Genomic DNA, 6,583 nt, shown 5'->3' with positions numbered 1-6,583 from the left:
TAAGTTATATTCTTCAAGAATAAAGGACTATATATCATGCATTTAAAAGTTTTTAAAAAATGGATGTAGCAATCACAGATTGCCCCTTTCAGGTATTTGTGAGAGGGTTTTAGATGGAGATACACTATATATACAAAAGTATGTGGACCGGGGCAGTTCTGCCCTGCAAGAGCTGCCCCGGTCAACTGTAAGTGCTGTTATTGTAAAGTGGGAACGTCTAGGAGCAACAACGAATCAACAGCAAAGTGGTCGGCCACACAAGCTCACAGAACAGGACTGCCGGGTCTTGAAGAGCGTAGCTCGTAATTATCACCTGTCCTCGGTTGCCACACTTACTACCGAGTTCCAAATTTCCTCTGGAAGCAAACATCAGCACAATAACTTTTAGTTGGGAGCTTCATGAAATGGGTTTCCATGGCAGAGCAGTCGCACACGAGCCTAAGATGACCATGTGTAATGCCAATCGTCGGCTGGAGTGGTGTAAAGCTCTACGCCATTGGAATCTGGAGCACTGGATGCACCTCCTCTGGAGTGATGAATCACGCTTCACCATCTGGCAGTCAGACTGGCGAATCTCGGTTTGGCGGATGCCAGGAGAACGCTAGCTGCCGGAATGTATAGTGCCAACTGTAAAGATTGGTGGAGGAGGATTAATGGTCTGGTGCAGTTTTTCATAGTTTGGGCAAGGCCCCTTAGTTCCATTAAAGGGAAATCTTAACGCCACAGCATACAATGACATTCTAGATGATTCTGTGATTCCAAATTTGTGGCAACAGTTTGGGGAAGTCTCTTTCCTGTTTCAGCATGGCAATGCCCCTGTGCACGAAGCGAGGTCCATACAGAAATGGTTTGTCAAGATCGGTGTGAGTGGCCTGCACAAAGCCTGACCTCAACCCCATTGAACACCTTTGGGATGAATTCGAACGCCGACTGCGAACCAGGCCTCATCGCCCAACATCAGTTGCCCGATCTCACTAATGTTCTTGAGGCTGAATGGAAGCAAGTCCCCGCAGCAATGTTCCAACATCTAGTGGAAAGCCTTCCTAGAAGAGTTATAGCATCGGCTGTTATAGCATCAACAGGGGGACCAACTTCATATTAATGGCCATGATTTTGGAATGAGATGTTCGACGAGCAGGTGTCCACATACTTTTGGTCATGTGGTGTACTAATTCATACTTGAAAAGAGTTGAAAAGGAGATAAAAAATCTAGTGCTGATAACATAATAGAGTGACATAACTAGGACAAATATCAAAGGAAGTGTATTTCTTCATACGTTCCAGGAGCTAATGCATCCTAGTTCAATGCTGTACTGTATAGTGCTCAATGTTTTCTTTGTCAAAGCTTACAGTAATCCTCTTCGTTAATGCTTGACATCCAATGCAACAAGCCTCGGGGGTATATTCTACACAATTATCTTTCTCTGGCCACTGATCTATTTATATATCTATGCCTCTACCACTTCAAGACAGATACTGCCATTTACCGTAATTACATCGACATTATCCTTTCCCCAGGGCGGCATTATAATTATGCTGGCTCCTATGGGTGAACTCATCAGCAGAGAAGCAGAACAGAAGGTCTTTCCATTGTAGTTTCAAACGAAGAGATTATGATAGTGCCTTGAGGACAACAGTAGTTATCATAAGAGTGAGGTCATTCACTAACTCTTCCTTCACCCAGTCCATATAGATATGCCTCCTCTACACTGAGCTTCTGTGGTTTGAAAGCCTTTTAAACATGAATGGGGAATGTGTAGCTGTGTTACATCTAAACGTGCTCTCCTTCCCTGGGCTTTCGCTAACGCTAACATCAGTATAGATCTCAAAGTGTTAACGCAATATAGCAACCTTATAAACACAACACTGTCTGGCCAGCAGGAATCAATATCCACAGCCAATTTAACTGTCCCCTGACTGGTTAATCAACAACTGAACCAGGGCCACAATTAGCTTACTAAAAGGCAATAAAAGCCTCATAGGCTTGTGTTGTATTCGATCTTGATCTTACGGACTGTGAAGGGACAAACACACGCACATGCACACTCTACACACACTCTACACACAGCCACACATTGTAATATTGTAATGTGGTACATTTTATACTGTACATGTGTAGTAATGGAGAAATGTACATACTGCACAACGTCTGGTTTGATGTACTGTTTTATTTATGATGTACGTTTTTCTTTTACATTGATGTATTGTTTTATTCCTGTGTGGACCCCAGGAAGAGTAGCTGCTGCCTGGTCAGCAGCTAATGGGGATCCTAATAAAAACTAAATATTAAAATACTGCGCCTGTATGGTTTTGGAAAGGAGGAAATTGATCTGATTCTTTGTCTGGATTCCGTGGGCTTTCACTATACCACGTTTTCTCTGTGAAGACATAGACTAGCTTTATTATACAAATACTTTAGTGGGTTGTCAGAAAAGGAATGACTCGCTTTCAGAAATCTAGTAGAATATCAAAATCCTACCTTTTCGTCTTCAGCTAATTTTTTGTTTTACAGACACACACCGAAAAGACAAATGCTATAAACTTAATATACTTGTAAATCAGATGCACAAGCGCAGGGGTTGGAACAAAGATTGTTGAGAGATTGCTTCATTACTTCAACCCAGACAGTCTAGCAATTATAAACGTGCAGTTTAGTAGAATACAAATCTACCAGGATCGTAAACTTTAAAATTCGATCTGGTTTCATTTCCAATATAATTCTAAAACCCAATGTGCAACGTCTAAAACATACACAAAGATAATGTTATGGAATAGCAACAGTTCACAGAACCCTATTAAGAGGAAGAAATGTTTATGTTATCTCAAATCCCAACAAGCTGATATACAGTTGAAGTCGGAAGTTTACATACAACTTAGCCAAATACATTTAAACTCAGTTTTTCACAATTCCTGACATTTAATCCTAGTAAAAATTCCCTGTCTTAGGTCAATTAGGATCACCACTTTATTTTAAGAATGTGAAATGTCAGAATAATAGTAGAGAGAATGATTTACTACAGCTTTTATTTCTTTCATCACATTCCCAGTGGGTCAGAAGTTTACATACACTCAATTAGTATTTGGTAGCATTGCCTTTAAATTATTTAAATTGGGTCAAACGTTTCGGGTAGCCTTCCACAAGCATCCCACAATAAGTTGGGTGAATTTTGGCCCATTCCTCCTGACTGAGTTGGTGTAACTGAGTCAGGTTTGTAGGTCTCCTTGCTTGCACACGCTTTTTCAGTTCTGCCCACAAATTTTCTATAGGATTGAGGTCAGGGCTTTGTGATGGCCACTCCAATACCTTGACTTTGTTGCCATTAAGCCATTTTGCCACAACTTTGGAAGTATTCTTCTGGTCATTGTCCATTTGGAAGACCCATTTGCGACCAAGCTTTGACTTCTTGACTGATGTCTTGAGATGCTGCTTCAATATATCCACAGAATTTTCCTACCTCATGATGCCATCTATTTTGGGAAGTGCACCAGTCCCTCCTGCAGCAAAGAACCCCCACAACATGATGCTGTCACCCCCATGCTTCCCGGTTGGGATGGTGTTCTTCGGCTTGCAAGCATCCCCCTTTTTCCTCCAAACATATCGATGGTCATTATGGCCAAACAGTTATATTTTTGTTTCATCAGACCAGAGGACATTTCTCCAAAATGGCAGTTTTGGAGCAGTGACTTCTTGCTGAGTGGCCTTTCAGGTTATGTCGATATACAGTGCCTTGCGAAAGTATTCGGCCCCCTTGAACTTTGCGACCTTTTGCCACATTTCAGGCTTCAAACATAAAGATATAAAACTGTATTTTTTTGTGAAGAATCAACAACAAGTGGGACACAATCATGAAGTGGAACGACATTTATTGGATATTTCAAACTTTTTTAACAAATCAAAAACTGAGAAATTGGGCGTGCAAAATTATTCAGTCCCTTTACTTTCAGTGCAGCAAACTCTCTCCAGAAGTTCAGTGAGGATCTCTGAATGATCCAATTTTGACCTAAATGACTAATGATGATAAATACAATCCACCTGTGTGTAATCAAGTCTCCGTATAAATGCACCTGCACTGTGATAGTCTCAGAGATCCGTTAAAAGTGCAGAGAGCATCATGAAGAACAAGGAACACACCAGGCAGGTCCGAGATACTGTTGTGAAGAAGTTTAAAGCCGGATTTGGATACAAAAAGATTTCCCAAGCTTCAAACATCCCAAGGAGCACTGTGCAAGCGATAATATTGAAATGGAAGGAGTATCAGACCACTGCAAATCTACCAAGACCTGGCCGTCCCTCTAAACTTTCAGCTCATACAAGGAGAAGACTGATCAGAGATGCAGCCAAGAGGCCCATGATCACTCTAGATGAACTGCAGAGATCTACAGCTGAGGTGGGAGACTCTGTCCATAGGACAACAATCAGTCATATATTGCACAAATCTGGCCTTTATGGAAGAGTGGCAAGAAGAAAGCCATTTCTTAAAGATATCCATAAAAAGTGTTGTTTAAAGTTTGCCACAAGCCACCTGGGAGACACACCAAACATGTGGAAGAAGGTGCTCTGGTCAGATGAAACCAAAATTGAACTTTTTGGCAACAATGCAAAACGTTATGTTTGGCGTAAAAGCAACACAGCTCATCACCCTGAACACAGCATCCCCACTGTCAAACATGGTGGTGGCAGCATCATGGTTTGGGCCTGCTTTTCTTCAGCAGGGACAGGGAAGATGGTTACAATTGATGGGAAGATGGATTGAGCCAAATACAGGACCATTCTGGAAGAAAACCTGATGGAGTCTGCAAAAGACCTAAGACTGGGACAGAGATTTGTCTTCCAACAAGACAATGATCCAAAACATAAAGCAAAATCTACAATGGAATGGTTCAAAAATAAACATATCCAGGTGTTAGAATGGCCAAGTCAAAGTCCAGACCTGAATCCAATCGAGAATCTGTGGAAAGAACTGAAAACTGCTGTTCACAAATGCTCTCCATTAAACCTCACTGAGCTCGAGCTGTTTTGCAAGGAGGAATGGATAAAAAATTCTGTCTCTCGATGTGCAAAACTGATAGAGACATACCCCAAGCGACTTACATCAGCAAAAGGTGGCGCTACAAAGTATTAACTTAAGGGGGCTGAATAATTTTGCAGGCCCAATTTTTCAGTTTTTGATTTGTTAAAAAAGTTTGAAATATCCAATAAATGTCGTTCCACTTCATGATTGTGTCCCACTTGTTGTTTATTCTTCACAAAAAAATACAGTTTTATATCTTTATGTTTGAAGCCTGAAATGTGGCAAAAGGTCGCAAAGTTCAAGGGGGCCGAATACTTTCGCAAGGCACTGTATGACTAGTTTTACTGTGGATATGGATACTTTTGTTCCTGTTTCCTCCAGTATCTTCACATGGTCCTTTGCTGTTGTTCTGGGATTGATTTGCACTTTTCACACCAAAGTACATTCATCTCTAGGAGACAGAACACATCTCCATCCTGAGCGGTATGACGGCTGTGTGGTCCCATGGTGTTAATACTTGCGTACTGTAATGGCCGTTGTCGGTGGAAGAAGGTGAGGACCAAGGTGCAGCGTGGTAAGTGTTCATGATTTTTAATCCAAATGATGTCATCCTGAAATGCCTGGGTATTAGACTGAACAAATAACTACAGAATATCAGGCAAATTAATATGATGCCACAACTACAAAAAAATTAAGAATATTCTTGATAAATGGAGGTTGCTCTTACGTTATGGGTCAAAATAAGTACTGCTAAAATGGTTGTGTCCATGATGCCCCCTGTGACCATTTCTCACCGTACTATTTCAGCAGTGCAATCAAATGATAAGGATTATCTTTTGGATGGGAAAAAAACAGAATTAATGTGAACAAGTTATATGCTCCAAGGGAAAGAGGAGGACTAGCATTACCCAATGTGGAATCATACAACATATCATTTGAAGTAGCAAAATTGGCCAGACTGGGACAATTATGATTCCCATTTGGGATGGACTTAGATTGAGAGGTCTATCACGGCCCCGTTTAAGCCTATTGAGGCCTTATTACAAAACATTGTGCAGAGGCAGCCAACATCCTACAATATTCTCGAGAGGTATGGATGAAGATTACTAAAATGCTTGGAATTTCCCAGTATAAACAAAAATATTCTTCCAAATGGCACAATTCATCAGTTTGCATAGGAAAACATTCATTTATCTGGGAGGTATGGCTTGGACAAGGTCTGCAGGGCATTGGGCGATCTATATGAGAGAAGAGTGATAATGTCCTATCAGGACCTGAAGGGAACATTTTATTTGCCAGATAAGGGAGATTTCTGGAAATACTTACACCTAAGGAGCTGCATGGGGTTTCTTATGAGTATTAACCTCCAGAGAGATGAAAAAGTGTTAGAACAATATTTTATGTTACCAGGAATATCACATTTCACTTCAGTGTTTTATTAAAGAGTCTCGTATGCACAATATGGAAACTGTAATAATTGAAAGTTGATTTGGCAGAAAGATCGTTCAGGGGCAGAACGACAGATTTTTACTTTGTCAGCTCAGAGATTCGATCAAGCAACCTTTTGGTTA

Source organism: Oncorhynchus mykiss, chromosome 4 (assembly GCF_057628025.1).
Source record: "Oncorhynchus mykiss isolate SJ-2025 chromosome 4, ASM5762802v1, whole genome shotgun sequence".
NCBI classification, from domain to species: domain Eukaryota; kingdom Metazoa; phylum Chordata; class Actinopteri; order Salmoniformes; family Salmonidae; genus Oncorhynchus; species Oncorhynchus mykiss.
Note: the sequence above shows the minus strand (reverse complement) of the source record.